Source organism: Aquarana catesbeiana, linkage group LG02, assembly GCF_042186555.1.
Source record: "Aquarana catesbeiana isolate 2022-GZ linkage group LG02, ASM4218655v1, whole genome shotgun sequence".
Taxonomy (NCBI): Eukaryota; Metazoa; Chordata; class Amphibia; order Anura; family Ranidae; genus Aquarana; species Aquarana catesbeiana.
Genome location: NC_133325.1, coordinates 6,481,333 through 6,499,280, shown reverse-complemented (window position 1 = coordinate 6,499,280; position 17,948 = coordinate 6,481,333). Strand labels below are relative to the sequence as shown.

At 47.0% G+C, this 17,948-nt stretch overlaps 2 protein-coding genes across 3 annotated transcripts in view; one reads left to right on the top strand and one right to left on the bottom strand.

Moving 5' to 3' along the window:
• The window catches only part of LOC141126592 (uncharacterized), a 57,180-nt gene extending 41,503 nt beyond the window's left edge, over positions 1 to 15,677 (bottom strand). The window contains exon 1 of the mRNA XM_073612514.1: positions 15,548 to 15,677. The gene's annotated coding sequence lies outside the window, so the exon portion shown is untranslated. The remainder of the gene's footprint in view (positions 1 to 15,547) is intronic.
• LOC141126579 (uncharacterized) overlaps positions 1 to 17,948 on the top strand; it is a 927,381-nt gene that overhangs the window by 886,123 nt on the left and 23,310 nt on the right. The gene's annotated exons all lie outside the window — the stretch shown is intronic.

Below are 17,948 nucleotides of genomic sequence, written 5' to 3'. Positions count from 1 at the left end.
GAATTAACCAAAAAAAAGGTTAATTAAATCCACAATGGCTTTTTAACCACTACTATTCCTTTATATTGGCTTTTAAAATTTACAAATGCAGCAATTTAGAAGTTGGGTGAAAAATTTAGCACTGGGTAACACTTTTTTAGAGACAAAAAGTGCATTTTATGTAGAACTATATAGATCAGACCAAAATGAAGGACAAATGAGGAGGAAAGAGGGACAGAGGGACATTGCTCCAAATCAGGGACAGTTGGGAGCTATGCATCTCTTGTATTATGTCTGCAGTCTCTGACCATCTCCTGTACTATGTCTGCAGTCTCTGATCATCTCCTGTACTATGTCTGCAGTCTCTGATCATCTCCTGTACTATGTCTGCAGTCTCTGACCATCTCCTGTATCATGTCTGCAGTCTCTGATCATCTCCTGTACTATGTCTGCAGTCTCTGATCATCTCCTGTACTATGTCTGCAGTCTCTGACCATCTCCTGTATCATGTCTGCAGTCTCTGATCATCTCCTGTATTATGTCTGCAGTCTCTGACCATCTCTTGTACCATGTCTGCAGTCTCTGACCGTCTCTTGTATCATGTCTGCAGTCTCTGACCATCTCCTGTACCATGTCTGCAGTCTCTGACCATCTCTTGTATCATGTCTGCAGTCTCTGATCATCTCCTGTACTATGTCTGCAGTCTCTGATCATCTCCTGTACTATGGCTGCAGTCTCTGACCATCTCCTGTATCATGTCTGCAGTCTCTGACCATCTCTTGTACCATGTCTGCAGTCTCTGACCGTCTCTTGTATCATGTCTGCAGTCTCTGACCATCTCTTGTATCATGTCTGCAGTCTCTGATCATCTCCTATACTATGTCTGCAGTCTCTGATCATCTCCTGTACTATGTCTGCAGTCTCTGATCATCTCCTGTAGCATGTCTGCAGTCTCTGACCATCTCCTATACTATGTCTGCAGTCTCTGATCATCTCCTGTACTATGTCTGCAGTCTCTGATCATCTCCTGTATTTTGTCTGCAGTCTCTGACCATCTCCTGTACTATGTCTGCAGTCTCTGATCGTCTCCTGTACTATGTCTGCAGTCTCTGATCATCTCCTGTACTATGCCTGCAGTCTCTGACCATCTCTTGTACTATGTCTGCAGTCTCTGATCATCTCCTGTACTATGTCTGCAGTCTCTGATCATCTCCTGTACTATGTCTGCAGTCTCTGATCATCTCCTGTATTATGTCTGCAGTCTCTGACCATCTCCTGTACTATGTCTGCAGTCTCTGATCATCTCCTGTACTATGTCTGCAGTCTCTGATCATCTCCTGTACTATGTCTGCAGTCTCTGACCATCTCCTGTACTATGTCTGCAGTCTCTGATCATCTCCTGTACTATGTCTGCAGTCTCTGATCATCTCCTGTATCATGTCTGCAGTCTCTGACCATCTCCTGTACTATGTCTGCAGTCTCTGATCATCTCCTGTACTATGTCTGCAGTCTCTGATCATCTCCTGTACTATGTCTGCAGTCTCTGATCATCTCCTGTATTATGTCTGCAGTCTCTGATCATCTCCTGTACTATGTCTGCAGTCTCTGATCATCTCCTGTATTATGTCTGCAGTCTCTGATCATCTCCTGTATTATGTCTGCAGTCTCTGATCATCTCCTGTATCATGTCTGCAGTCTCTGATCATCTCCTGTATCATGTCTGCAGTCTCTGACCATCTCCTGTACTATGTCTGCAGTCTCTGATCATCTCCTGTACTATGTCTGCAGTCTCTGATCATCTCCTGTACTATGTCTGCAGTCTCTGATCATCTCCTGTATTATGTCTGCAGTCTCTGATCATCTCCTGTATTATGTCTGCAGTCTCTGATCATCTCCTGTGCTATGTCTGCAGTCTCTGATCATCTCCTGTACTATGTCTGCAGTCTCTGATCATCTCCTGTACTATGTCTGCAGTCTCTGATCATCTCCTGTATTATGTCTGCAGTCTCTGATCATCTCCTGTACTATGTCTGCAGTCTCTGATCATCTCCTGTACTATGTCTGCAGTCTCTGATCATCTCCTGTACTATGTCTGCAGTCTCTGATCATCTCCTGTACTATGTCTGCAGTCTCTGATCATCTCCTGTACTATGTCTGCAGTCTCTGATCATCTCCTGTATTATGTCTGCAGTCTCTGATCATCTCCTGTACTATGTCTGCAGTCTCTGATCATCTCCTGTATTATGTCTGCAGTCTCTGACCGTCTCCTGTACTATGTCTGCTAGAGGTGCACCGAATGGAACTTTTGCTAATACTATTAGCAGTGTGTTAAAGTTGAAGTAAGAGACTGCAGACATGATACAAGAGATGGTCAGAGACTGCAGACTGCATTTTTCTTGACCTTTCTTTCACTAAAGGTGCCAATAATGGCCAACAATAGATTCATATTAATTTAAATTGATTATATTCATTAAAAAGTTAAATAGAATACAATTATATATAAAAATATAAATATTTTTTTAAAAACTATAATTTTCGGTTTCTGATTTCAGTCTGGTGCATCCTACATTTTCAGTACCAAAATTTCCATTCGATGCACCCCTAGAATAAACAAAGTAATTGATGCAAACCACAAAAGAAAGAAATCTGCAACCAAATAGTCTGAACACAAAACTTAAAGTGGTTGTTAAGCCACTCTAACCTGTATACACCATCAGCACTGCCTCCTATTGTAGTGCCCCCCTCTATGTGTGATTTATAAAAATAAATGCTGCAAATACCTCATTTCACTGACGAGATTACGATCACATGACCAGCCAGCTTTCTCCTTTCCTTCTCTGAGAGATGCAGAGGGCGGAGCTGAGATTCCTCTGCTGATGTCAGTCTGGAGGGGAGGAGGAGGGGAGGAGAGAGCTGGCTGGTCATGTGATCCCAATCCCGGCTCTTAAATGAGGTATTTACAGCATTTATATTTATAAATCATTAACAGAGGGGAACACTGCAATAGGAGGCTGATGGTGTATACAGGTTCATGTTATGAGAGCAGCAAGAGGGGGGAGGGGTGGCTCACACACACACAGACAGAAAGGGGAGGGGGGAGGGGTGGCTCACACACACAGACAGAGAGGGGGGAGGGGTGGCTCACACACACAGACAGAGAGGGGGGAGGGGTGGCTCACACACAGACAGAGAGGGGGGAGGGGTGGCTCACACACACACAGACAGAGAGGGGAGGGGAAGGGGTGGCTCACACACACACAGACAGAGAGGGGGGAGGGGTGGCTCACACACACACACACAGAGAGGGGAGGGGAAGGGGTGGCTCACACACACACACACAGACAGAGAGGGGGGAGGGGTGGCTCACACACACACAGACAGAGAGGGGGGAGGGGTGGCTCACACACACACAGACAGAGAGGGGAGGGGAAGGGGTGGCTCACACACAGACAGAGAGGGGGGAGGGTTGGCTCACACACACAGACAGAGAGGGGGGAGGGGGGAGGGGTGGCTCACACACACAGACAGAGAGGGGAGGGGGAGGGGTGGCTCTCACACACAGACAGAGAGGGGAGGGGGAGGGGTGGCTCTCACACACAGAGAGGGGAGGGGGAGGGGTGGCTCTCACACAGACAGAGAGCGTAGGGGGAGGGGTGGCTCACACACACAGAGAGGGGAGGGGGAAGGGGCGGCTCTCACACACAGAGAGGGGAGGGGAGAGGGGCGGCTCTCACACACAGAGAGGGGAGGGGGGAGGGGGGAGGAGGACACAGGAGCAGAGAGGAGAACAGATAGCAGAGCTGCTGATGACAGAGGCACGTAAACTGACCACGGTGTCTGGTCTCAGCAGCCATGACACTCCGTGGTCAGTTTACCGAGAGGAGAAACTGGCAGGATCAGCCAGGTTTTTTAGGTGTTACGGGGGGCCAAATGACACAGGACAAGCACTGTGTCATATAACATGTTTTAAAGGAGCAGGATGCATTTTTTCGGGGTTAACAAACGCTTTAATAAACAGTAATTAAAAACAGGTGCGCCATCTAGTGCCAAACTCTGAAAACTACTCAGATAATAAATGATATCATAACAATAATCTTATACAAATAAAGTAGGATAGTTGCGTGCTATTATGCAGGAAAATGTTTAGACCTGAGATTGCTGTGGCTATCACTTATGTGCTCCCACAAAAAAACAGTGAATAAAATATAAATGAGACAACGCTGCATCAGTGAAAAACACAAAAATATAAAAATTAATCAGAACTAATGTGCAATATAAAAGTGTTCAAAACGAAAGTCCAATATTAAATTGATTTCTTCCACTGACATGCAGGGAAATGTGAAATGTTTTTTTTTTTTGTATCGAAAAGCCAGTGGCGTGCAAAACACACCTCAAAAACTTCCACCCGGTGCCAAAAAAAAGTGCCCACACATAGAGAGTGAAACACAAAAACGTGCAACGGGTGTACAGAGTCCTCCACTAGGGAAGGACTTTACCCTGATCCCCCGGGGCGTTAGGCTCCAGACAGGGACTGAGGTACAGGGGGTCCCCGGGTTACAAACAAGTTAGGGTCTGTAGGTTTGTTCTTAAGTTGAATCTGTTTGTAAGTCGGAACAGGTACATTTTTTTAAGTGTAGCTCCAGCCAAAAAAACTATTTTTAAGCTTTTTGGATAGCATAGGGAAGGGTTTTCACCCCTGTGACATTTGTTTCGCTGTCTGTGCTCCTGTTCAGAAGCTTTCACCTCACTTTCTGTCCCAATAACAATTGGATTTTGAAAATTTTGGGTTGTTGTGGAAACAAGCCTTGGTGATAAAGCATCAGTGGAGGTACCTTTTCCCCATAATAGCTCTTACAGGAGTGAATTTCCCTTCCTAGGGGTAGATTTCATCTCACTTCCTGTTGTCTTCTTCCGTTTGTAAGTAGGAGTCGTTTGTAAGTCGGATGTTTGTAACTAGGGGACCCCCTGTACTCAGACAAAGGGTCTATCTGGCCGAGAACCAGGCGGTCCCCCACAACTGGAAGGTCTGCCGAAGCAGACCGACCCAAGTACAGTGGGGCTCCCCCGAAGGGAGACCCCTCAAAGGAGAGGGCGAACCAAGCCAAAAGGCCTATGTCCACCCCCTCCAAAGACTTTCAGAGTAGGCCCGAGGACCCACACCCTACTCACCACACAGTGACAAAACGTGTATACAAAGACAACCAAAAAAAAAGACAAAAAGGTGACAAACAGGGGTAAAAGAAAGAGTGGGGAAGATAGTGAGATGGGAGAGTGAAAGTGGCCATTGTGCTATACAATGGCCGGCCCTCCGGCCAGGCATAAAAATTTCCCCTGGTCCTGGCCAAAAGGCCCGGCCCAAGAGGCAGGTGCGAAAAACGTGTGTTGTGGTGAAGTGACCATGGTGCCATAAAATCAAGTGCTTTCACACCGTGACTATACGGCACCCCTGAACTGCCACTTCAGGGGCACGTTCACCACTGGCTTTTCATCTTTATGATCATCTTTATGATATCGAATAAAACCATGCCACAAACGCGGCGCGACATTGGAACATGAATCATCAGAAAGACACAAAAAGCCTTACCATCCAGGGGATTGAAAAGATAAGGAAACCACTTAGAGGAGGAGAGAAGTTTAATATTTTGTGCAAACGGGAAGTTACATGGATTTTTATTTTAAATACCAGGCAGCCTTTGGGACTGAATTTTGAGTGGGATGTGTGACACTTCTATCAATGAATTCACAGAAGTTCCATTAATGAATCCGCCACATTTTTATTTCATTTTTCATTCATACCCTCCGATGCGCTGTGCGGTTTTCTGTCCAGCCCATTAGAGGTTAAATGAGATGGGCTTCATTCATTTATTTTCCAACTAATAGAGTTTTTTTCCCCCTTTTTTTCATTTTTTAGTGAGATGTACAATTCTAATGTATTGAATATTACCTAGTTACTTCAATATATTGTTTCCAGGATTAGCGGAACTATTAGGTTCCGCTGTCCTTATTTCATTTATTTCAGTTATTTATCATAGTTACATAGTTACATAGTAGGTGAGGTTGAAAAAAGACACAAGTCCATCAAGTCCAACCTATGTGTGTGATTATGTGTCAGTATTACATTATATATCCCTGTATGTTGCGGTCATTCAGGTGATTATCTAATAGTTTCCTGAAGCTATCAATGCTCCCCGCTGAGACCACCGCCTGTGGAAGGGAATTCCACATCCTTGCCGCTCTTACAGTAAAGAACCCTCTACGTAGTTTAAGGTTAAACCTCTTTTCTTCTAATTGTAATGAGTGGCCACGAGTCTTGTTAAACTCTCTTCTGCAAAAAAGTTTTATTTCTATTGTGGGGTCACCAGTCCGGTATTTATATATTGTGGGGTCACCAGTACAGTATTTGTAAATTGAAATCATATCCCCTCTCAAGCGTCTCTTCTCCAGAGAGAATAAGTTCAGAGCTCACAACCTTTCCTCATAACTAAGATCCTCCAGACCCTTTATTAGCTTTGTTGCCCTTCTTTGTACTCGCTCCATTTCCAGTACATCCTTCCTGAGGACTGGTGCCCAGAACTGGACAGCATACTCCAGGTGCAGCCGGACCAGAGTCTTGTAGAGCGGGAGAATTATCATTTTATCTCTGGAGTTGATCCCCTTTTAATGCCTTTTAATATTCTGTTTGCTTTGTTATCAGCAGCTTGGCATTGCATGTCATTGCTGAGCCTATCATCTACTAGGACCCCCAGGTCCTTTTCCATCCTAGATTCCCCCAGAGGTTCTCCCCCCAGTGTATAGATTGCATTCATATTTTTGCCACCCAAATGCATTATTTTACATTTTTCTACATTGAACCTCATTTGCCATGTAGTCGCCCACCCCATTAATTTGTTCAGGTCTTTTTGCAAGGTTTCCACATCCTGCGGAGAAGTTATTGCCCTGCTTAGCTTAGTATCGTCTGCAAATACAGAGATTGAACTGTTTACCCCATCCTCCAGGTTGGTTATGAACAAATTAAATAGGATTGGTCCCAGCACAGAACCCTGGGGAACCCCACTACCCACCCCTGACCATTCCGAGAACTCCCCATTTATCACCACCCTCTGAACTCGCCCTTGTAGCCAGTTTTCAATCCATGTACTCACCCTATGGTCCATGCCAACGGACCTTATTTTGTACAGTAAACGTTTATGGGGAACTGTGTCAAATGCTTTTGCAAAATCCAGATACACCACGTCTACGGGCCTTCCTTTATCTAGATGGCAACTCACCTCCTCATAGAAGGTTAATAGATTGGTTTGGCAAGAACGATTCTTCATGAATCCATGCTGATTACTGCTAATGATAACGTTCTTATTACTAAAATCTTGTATATAGTCCCTTATCATCCCCTCCAAGAGTTTACATACTATTGATGTTAGGCTAACTGGTCTGTAATTCCCAGGAATGTATTTTGGGCCCTTTTTTATCTATATTATTTTCTTTATCTAATTCTGGCCACGAAGAATTAAGTAACATTGCTGGCCCTTTGCAACATATCAGCCAGGACACATTTAAATTAACTATGTTGCAGATTGCAGCTCCAAATCTCCGGGTTTAGACATCCTGAACGATAATATTTCTTCTTTTTTTTTTTTTCGCTATTTACATCATAGCGACTGTAGTAGAGTCTTATCATACCTCCTCAGTTCTTTCATCCCATTTGCAACATTACAAGTGAATAAACAAATGATAATGTCCACCATGTATGGCATAAAGGGGCAAATAACTCCTGATATGTGATAAGTTCCAAGATGAAAAATAATGAATGTAAAGGAACTCCCAGGGGCTTATGTGGTGGATGAATGAATCTTCAAAAAACAGAGCGGTAATCTGTGTGTTCAGACCCTTACCGGACAAGGTGGACCCCCTCCAGCGCAGGGTCATATAAGCAGACAGATTACCCTCTGTAAGGAGCTGTGGCTGTATAGATGTTCGCTGTCTCCAACGTCCGGTTCTCTCAGATGAAAGTGGATATCATACAGGGGACGAAAAAATACCCGATATGCCGCTTCTCAGGCTCCGAAAAAGGACCCACTCGGGCTCCGGGTCCCGAGTGGATAAACAGGAGAGAGAGGGGGACGCCAATCGTGTAGTAGAAAAGCGTGTTTATTAGGTAAAACGTGCGGATGCCCGCAAACAACAGTACAGGACAAATAGTAAAAAGCCGGCTAAACAAATAAAAACAAAACACCCCCCGTGCCGGGGTCACATGTGGTGTGATGGCATCAGCACAGTGCACCGCCCTACATGTTTCGCAATACCTTGCGTCTTCCTGGTGCACGGGCGGTGTGCTGAGCCATTGACGTGTTCTTTTATACCTTTGTATCACCATGTCCATATCTTGTGCATATATGTAATATACAAAATTACTTATCTTGATATAAATAAAACTTTATACTTTTACCATCACCTCCGCATTTCAACCGCTTCATTTTAAAGTCCCATTTCCTCCTCAATGTATCCATGTTTTTAAACCACTTCCCTTTTCTATGTACATGTTTGACTACCTCCAATCGAGCTATGAGTAAGCATCGATCGGTGGTACCGTCTGGTGATTGTGCCTTCTCACCCAGTGCCTGGCTCTTGTCTTCCCTGCTGCCGTCTGTATTTTTCTATTGCTCGTGATCGACCAGGATATGACAGTGGGTAGTATGTAGAGGAGAGGAGTGTGGAGGGTATGACAGTGGGCAGTATGTACAGGAGAGGAGTGTGGAGGGTATGACAGTGGGTAGTATGTAGAGGAGAGGAGTGTGGAGGGTATGACAGTGGGTAGTATGTAGAGGAGAGGAGTGTGGAGGGTATGACAGTGGGTAGTATGTAGAGGAGAGGAGTGTGGAGGGTATGACAGTGGGCAGTATGTACTGGAGAGGAGTGTGGAGGGTATGACAGTGGGCAGTATGTACTGGAGAGGAGTGTGGAGGGTATGACAGTGGGTAGTATGTAGAGGAGAGGAGTGTGGAGGGTATGACAGTGGGCAGTATGTACTGGAGAGGAGTGTGGAGGGTATGACATTGGGCAGTATGTACAGGAGAGGAGTGTGGAGGGTATGACAGTGGGCAGTATGTACAGGAGGGGAGTGTGGAGGGTATGACAGTGGGCAGTATGTACTGGAGAGGAGTGTGGAGGGTATGACAGTGGGCAGTATGTACTGGAGAGGAGTGTGGAGGGTATGACAGTGGGTAGTATGTAGAGGAGAGGAGGGTATGACAGTGGGCAGTATGTACTGGAGAGGAGTGTGGAGGGTATGACAGTGGGTAGTATGTAGAGGAGAGGAGGGTATGACAGTGGGCAGTATGTACAGGAGGGGAGTGTGGAGGGTATGACAGTGGGCAGTATGTACAGGAGGGGAGTGTGGAGGGTATGACAGTGGGCAGTATGTACAGGAGAGGAGAGTGGAGGGTATGACATTGGGCAGTATGTACTGGAGAGGAGTGTGGAGGGTATGACAGTGGGCAGTATGTACTGGAGAGGAGTGTGGAGGGTATGACAGTGGGTAGTATGTAGAGGAGAGGAGTGTGGAGGGTATGACAGTGGGCAGTATGTACTGGAGAGGAGTGTGGAGGGTATGACATTGGGCAGTATGTACAGGAGAGGAGTGTGGAGGGTATGACAGTGGGCAGTATGTACAGGAGGGGAGTGTGGAGGGTATGACAGTGGGCAGTATGTACAGGAGAGGAGAGTGGAGGGTATGACAGTGGGCAGTATGTACTGGAGAGGAGTGTGGAGGGTATGACAGTGGGCAGTATGTACTGGAGAGGAGTGTGGAGGGTATGACAGTGGGTAGTATGTAGAGGAGAGGAGGGTATGACAGTGGGCAGTATGTACTGGAGAGGAGTGTGGAGGGTATGACAGTGGGTAGTATGTACAGGAGAGGAGAGTGGAGGGTATGACAGTGGGCAGTATGTACTGGAGAGGAGTGTGGAGGGTATGACAGTGGGCAGTATGTACTGGAGAGTAGTGTGGAGGGTATGACAGTGGGTAGTATGTAGAGGAGAGGAGGGTATGACAGTGGGCAGTATGTACAGGAGAGGAGTATGGAGGGTATGACAGTGGGTGGTATGTACAGGAGAGGAGTGTAGAGGATATGACAGTGGGCGGTATGTACAGGAGAGGAGTGTGTAGGGTATGACAGTGGGCGGTATGTACAGGAGAGGGGTGTGGAGGATATGACAGTGGGCAGTATGTACTGGAGAGGAGTGTGGAGGGTATGACAGTGGGCAGTATGTACAGGAGAGGAGGGTATGACAGTGGGCAGTATGTACAGGAGAGGAGTGTGGAGGGTATGACAGTGGGTGGTATGTACAGGAGAGGAGTGTAGAGGATATGACAGTGGGCGGTATGTACAGGAGAGGAGTGTGGAGGGTATGACAGTGGGCAGTATGTACAGGAGAGGAGTGTGGAGGGTATGGCAGTGGACAGTATGTACAGGAGAGGAGTGTGGAGGATATGACAGTGGGCAGTATGTACAGGAGAGGAGTGTGGAGGATATGTCAGTGGGTGTTATGTACAGGAGAGGAGTGTGGAGGGTATGACAGTGAGCAGTATGTACAGGAGAGGAGTGTGGAGGATATGACAGTGGGCAGTATGTACAGGAGAGGAGTGTGGAGGATATAACAGTGGGCGGTATGTACAGGAGAGGAGTGTAGAGGATATGACAGTGGGCGGTATGTACAGGAGAGGAGTGTGGAGGGTATGACAGTGGGCAGTATGTACAGGAGAGGAGTGTGGAGGGTATGACAGTGAGCGGTATGTACAGGAGAGGAGTGTGGAGGGTATGACAGTGGGCAGTATGTACAGGAGAGGAGTGTGGAGGATATGACAGTGGGCGGTATGTACAGGAGGGGAGTGTGGAAGGTATGACAGTGGGCGGTATGTACAGGAGAGGAGTGTGGAGGATATGACAGTGGGCAGTATGTACAGGAGAGGAGTGTGGAGGATATAACAGTGGGCGGTATGTACAGGAGAGGAGTGTGGAGGGTATGACAGTGGGCAGTATGTACAGGAGAGGAGTGTGGAGGGTATGACAGTGGGCAGTATGTACAGGAGAGGAGTGTGGAGGGTATGACAGTGGGCGGTATGTACAGGAGAGGAGAGTGGAGGGTATGACAGTGGGCAGTATGTACAGGAGAGGAGTGTGGAGGGTATGACAGTGGGCAGTATGTACAGGAGGGGAGTGTGGAGGGTATGACAGTGGGCAGTATGTACAGGAGGGGAGTGTGGAGGGTATGACAGTGGGCAGTATGTACAGGAGAGGAGTGTGGAGGGTATGACAGTGGGCAGTATGTACAGGAGAGGAGTGTGGAGGGTATGACAGTGGGCAGTATGTACAGGAGAGGAGTGTGGAGGGTATGACAGTGGGCAGTATGTACAGGAGAGGAGTGTGGAGGGTATGACATTGGGCAGTATGTACAGGAGAGGAGTGCGGAGGGTATGACAGTGGGCAGTATGTACAGGAGGGGAGTGTGGAGGGTATGACAGTGGGCACTATGTACAGGAGGGGAGTGTGGAGGGTATGACAGTGGGCAGTATGTACAGGAGAGGAGTGTGGAGGGTATGACAGTGGGCAGTATGTACAGGAGAGGAGTGTGGAGGGTATGACATTGGGCAGTATGTACAGGAGAGGAGTGCGGAGGGTATGACAGTGGGCAGTATGTACAGGAGGGGAGTGTGGAGGGTATGACAGTGGGCACTATGTACAGGAGGGGAGTGTGGAGGGTATGACAGTGGGCAGTATGTACAGGAGGGGAGTGTGGAGGGTATGACAGTGGGCAGTATGTACAGGAGAGGAGTGTGGAGGGTATGACAGTGGGCAGTATGTACAGGAGAGGAGTGTGGAGGGTATGACAGTGGGCACTATGTACAGGAGGGGAGTGTGGAGGGTATGACAGTGGGCAGTATGTACAGGAGGGGAGTGTGGAGGGTATGACAGTGGGCAGTATGTACAGGAGAGGAGGGTATGACAGTGGGCAGTATGTACAGGAGAGGAGTGTGGAGGGTATGACAGTGGGTGGTATGTACAGGAGAGGAGTGCAGAGGATATGACAGTGGGCGGTATGTACAGGAGAGGAGTGTGGAGGGTATGACAGTGGGCAGTATGTACAGGAGAGGAGTGTGGAGGGTATGGCAGTGGGCAGTATGTACAGGAGAGGAGTGTGGAGGATATGACAGTGGGCAGTATGTACAGGAGAGGAGTGTGGAGGATATGACAGTGGGCGGTATGTACAGGAGAGGAGTGTAGAGGATATGACAGTGGGCGGTATGTACAGGAGAGGAGTGTGGAGGGTATGACAGTGAGCGGTATGTACAGGAGAGGAGTGTGGAGGGTATGACAGTGGGCAGTATGTACAGGAGAGGAGTGTGGAGGATATGACAGTGGGCGGTATGTACAGGAGGGGAGTGTGGAGGATATAACAGTGGGCGGTATGTACAGGAGAGGAGTGTGGAGGGTATGACAGTGGGCAGTATGTACAGGAGAGGAGTGTGGAGGGTATGACAGTGGGCAGTATGTACAGGAGAGGAGTGTGGAGGGTATGACATTGGGCAGTATGTACAGGAGAGGAGTGTGGTATGTATGACAGTGGTTAGTATGCATAGGAGAGGAGTGTGGAGGGTATGACAGTGGGCACTATGTACAGGAGGGGAGTGTGGAGGGTATGACAGTGGGCAGTATGTACAGGAGGGGAGTGTGGAGGGTATGACAGTGGGCAGTATGTACAGGAGGGGAGTGTGGAAGGTATGACAGTGGGCGGTATGTACAGGAGAGGAGTGAGGAGGATATGACAGTGTGCAGTATGTACAGGAGAGGAGTGTGGAGGATATAACAGTGGGCGGTATGTACAGGAGAGGAGTGTGGAGGGTATGACAGTGGGCAGTATGTACAGGAGAGGAGTGTGGAGGGTATGACAGTGGGCAGTATGTACAGGAGAGGAGTGTGGAGGGTATGACAGTGGGCACTATGTACAGGAGGGGAGTGTGGAGGGTATGAAAGTGGGCAGTATGTACAGGAGGGGAGTGTGGAGGGTATGACAGTGGGCAGTATGTACAGGAGAGGAGTGTGGAGGGTATGACAGTGGGCACTATGTACAGGAGGGGAGTGTGGATGGTATGACAGTGAGCGGTATGTACAGGAGAGATGTGTGTATGGTATGACAGTGAGCGGTATGTACAGGAGAGGAGTGTGGAGGGTATGACAGTGGGCGGTATGTACAGGAGAGGAGTGTGGAGGGTATGACAGTGGGCAGTATGTACAGGAGAGGAGTGTGGAGGATATGACAGTGGGCGGTATGTACAGGAGGGGAGTGTGGAGGGTATGACAGTGGGCAGTATGTACAGGAGAGGAGTGTGGAGGGTATGACAGTGGGCACTATGTACAGGAGGGGAGTGTGGAGGGTATGACAGTGGGCAGTATGTACAGGAGGGGAGTGTGGAGGGTATGACAGTGGGCAGTATGTACAGGAGAGGAGTGTGGAGGATATGACAGTGGTCAGTATGTACAGGAGAGGAGTGTGGAGGGTATGACAGTGGGCAGTATGTACAGGAGGGGAGTGTGGAGGGTATGACAGTGGGCGGTATGTACAGGAGAGGAGAGTGTGGAGGGTATGACAGTGGGCAGTATGTACAGGAGAGGAGTGTGGAGGGTATGACAGTGGGCACTATGTACAGGAGGGGAGTGTGGAGGGTATGACAGTGGGCGGTATGTACAGGAGAGGAGAGTGTGGAGGGTATGACAGTGGGCAGTATGTACAGGAGAGGAGTGTGGAGGGTATGACAGTGGGCAGTATGTACAGGAGAGGAGTGTGGAGGGTATGACAGTGGGCGGTATGTACAGGAGAGGAGTGTGGAGGGTATGACAGTGGGCGGTATGTACAGGAGAGGAGTGTGGAGGGTATGACAGTGGGCGGTATGTACAGGAGAGGAGTGTGGAGTGTATGACAGTGGGCGGTATGTACAGGAGAGGAGTGTGGAGGGTATGACAGTGGGCGGTATGTACAGGAGAGGAGTGTGGAGGGTATGACAGTGGGCGGTATGTACAGGAGAGGAGTGTGGAGGATATGACAGTGGGTGGTATGTACAGGAGAGGAGTGTGGAGTGTATGACAGTGGGCGGTATGTACAGGAGAGGAGTGTGGAGGGTATGACAGTGGGCGGTATGTACAGGAGAGGAGTGTGGAGGGTATGACAGTGGGCAGTATGTACAGGAGAGGAGTGTGGAGGATATGACAGTGGGCAGTATATACAGGAGAGGAGTGTGGAGGGTATGACAGTGGGCACTATGTACAGGAGAGGAAACCAACATTGAGAAGTAAAATCTGAAATCACAGATCAGCAAAAATAGCTCAATCAATAATTAGGCCCCTTTCACGCGATCGGACTGATCGGGTCCGTCTGTGCATTGTCCTCTATGGGGAAGTGGATGTCAGTAGATATGTATCCTCTGACACCCGCCTGGCATCCGATCCGACAAAATCCGCTGAATACAGACGGATGGCGATACGCTCACTATACATCCAGCGGATCGGATGGAAATGGACAATCTGTCTGTTTTCATTCGATCTCCCCATAGAGGAGAGGGGGACACTGACAGGTCTCTGCACAGTGATCGGAGACGGACCGGACATCCGACTGCTCAGCTGGGAACAAACGGAGCGATCCCCCGCTGAGCGAGCCGAGTCCGACAATAGGGACCTTCCCCGTTTGCCTTAGAGAGAGCGGGGACCCTCTATACCAAGGTGACAGACAGAGACCGAGTCTTCAAAAACAATCGATATATATACATACACATACAGGGCTTTTTTCAGCTGGAACTGGGTGAAAGTTAGATGTGGATGGGAGATGTAGAGATAAGCAACTGTGGAAGGCTAAACTCTGCATTCTGTAGGCACCCCCCCCCCCCGAACACTGGACTCTGTATGTAACCCCTCCCCCTTTCCTGAACACTGCGCTCTGTATGTAATGCACTCCTTTAAGACCCTCCCACTGTTAGTGACATTTGACCACACCCACTATTTAATGCGCTTTGGAGAGTGTGGAGGGGGGGTCTTTTGGGGGGTTCATGTTAGAGTTCCTGTACATATTTTCTGAGAAAAAAAGACCTGTATGTGTGTGTGTGTGTGTGTGTATATATATATATACACAGTATCTCATAAAAGTAAGTACACCCCTCAGTCACATTTTTGTAAATCTTTTCTTCTCTCTTTTCATGTGACAACACTGAAGAAATGACACTTGTCTACAATGTAAAGTAGTGAGTGTACAGCTTGTATAACAGTGTAAATTTGCTGTCCCCTCAAAATAACTCAACACACAGCATTGTAGACAAGTGTCATTTCTTCTGTGTTGTCACATGAAAAGATAGAAGAAAAGATTTACACAAATGTCACTGAGGGGTGTACTTACTTTTGTGAGATACTGTATATATATATAGGCCAGATCATTAATCACAAGGGGGGAAGACTCGATCACAGATGATTGATATGTCTATAGCAGGGACAGGAGTCCTGTACTATGAATAGGACATCCACATGACTTACCTGTGTGGTCTGATGTAGAAGAGATCCTGTGCTGTCCCTATTGGTGGCCGTGTGTTCAGGATGGAGACTGAGAAGATGTTTAACCTTCTGGAATCAGCTCTAAAATGTCCGAAAACAGGAACAAAATACAGGAAGTGATGATTTGTACATTCTTAGACTGGTATTTACTGTAATTGTCTCATTGGGAGGAGCACTAAAATAACGGTTAACACAGAGGGCGCAGTGTGCAGAGCAGACACTAGATGGTGCCGGTCCAAATAGCTGAAAAGTTTAAAAAACACTCGAAGAAATCTTGAAAAAAAAAAAAAAAAGCAGAAATACAAAAAAGACAAAAGAAGAAAAGAGCACAGTAAAAGGGCAAAGCACATTCTCAGTTGGGAATCCATGCTGTCCATACTTCACTGTTGGGAAATTAACAAAACAGCAAAACAATGTTGACAAAATAAGAAAATGAAAATAATTGTATTTAATATAATTATTTAATAACATAATAAATAAGAAAAATATCTGGACTGTGAGCCGAGGCAGCCGGGGGGAAAAAGCAAAATTTGTCATGGATAAGCACTGCATACGATCAGTACATTGCCACTAGGGAAGTGAGACTTCATAACACATAACTGAGATGACGGAGATCACTGGATGAGGCTCCTTTCCATAGATCTGAAGGATACGTACTTCCACATACCTATAGCCCAACACTTTTAACATACATAGTTACATAGTAGGTGAGGTTGAAAAAAGACACAAGTCCATCAAGTCCAACCTATGTGTGTGATTATGTGTCAGTATTACATTGTATATCCCTGTATATTGCGGTCATTCAGTTTTTGAAATGTGTGGTAGGTCAACTCCAATATTAATTCATCTGCCTGCCTAGTTAATTTCCAGTGGGAGGCTGAGATGGAGTCGTCAGGAAAACGGAAAATTAAATATCAAATACTTACTGCAATTTTCCTTTCCTGATAAGCTCCATGTCAGTACAAACTCCTACCCAGGTGCGGATCTCTAGGTACATAACACTGGCCTGGAGGAGAGAGTCAAATTTATGAGTTAGGTCCTGACAGGTGGGGGTATGGGGCTGGGCATGTCCAGTGGTAGGCAGACATGGAGCTCATCAGGGAAGGAAAATTGTGGTAAGCATTTGAGATTCAATTTTCGTTTTTCAGGTATTATTAATGCCAAAGCACTGTAACCCAACACTGATATTTTTGCACAGGAGATGCTTGATTCTGGTCGTAAATTGAAAATTTGACACAATTGTCACACATCTGTGGAGAAATTAGGCCTTGGGTGTTGGCGATGCCCACCAAGCACCGTAAACCCAACACAATTCTTCCTCCAGAGCACAGGGTGGACCCTTTTCAAAAAACAATTACAGCCTTGGCAACAGTTCAACAGCTGCAGAACAATTTGTAATGCCATATTAAATTTGCTGTTGCAAATAACACTATGACCCTTATTTTTGTAAGGTAATAGTAGCAGGCCTACAGCAGTGTGAGGTAGACCGGAGAGCTATGAGTAAGGCTTTGTAAGCCAAAACACATTAGCTTTCTGCTGCATTCTGGACCATTTGACCCTGAAGATTTGGTAAGGACTTCAGCTTTGACTATTTCCAGTACCAAGTGGATGTGGCTGATCTCCCAGGTGGGAGAGACGTGATGAGAGTAGCCAGGGGGGAAGAGCTAAGCTCATTTGTTTGGAAGGAAACCCCCCTAAAAACAGGCGGGACTTTTAGGGCTCAAAAAGTGTACAGACGCAGGCTGGGCAAAATGTAAATTCAAAGTATTTATTGTTATCAAAAGTTAAAAAGTATTGATAAAAAATCTGGTACATTCAACAATGTTACATAGAATTAATGGTCAGTGGCTGCAAAGCACAAAGTAGCACCAATCAATGTACAATATGTGTATAAACCAAACACCAACATGTTTCGGAGTCCTTTATGCTCCTTCTTCAGGGAAGGTTTAAACAGTCTTGGTAAATAATGTGCCTGAGAGTGGATACACAGCGTATACAACCAGAATATAAAAACAATATTACAAGATCCAGTGAAGAGGGTAAAGGGAGTGCAAAAAATCCCCCCGGCTCAGGCCGGGCCCACGGGATATACACAGAGATAACCTCACAAGCAATGAGACAGTCCCCAGCCTCTGAAGTAACCACAAGTATTTGGTAATCCCTCCTGGATGGTACTAATAACCAGATACAGTCCAGTCCGTTCCCAGGGAGAGGGTTCAGAGCGGTTATACTCCAAAAAGTTTCTGCTTAAAAGAATCCTCCCTGCCTGGTATGGCCTGCATGCAGAAAACCAAACTGTTCAGTCTTCTGCATGAAGGCCATACCAGGCAGGGAGGATTCTTTTGAGCAGAAACTTTCTGGAGTATAACCGCTCTGAACCCTC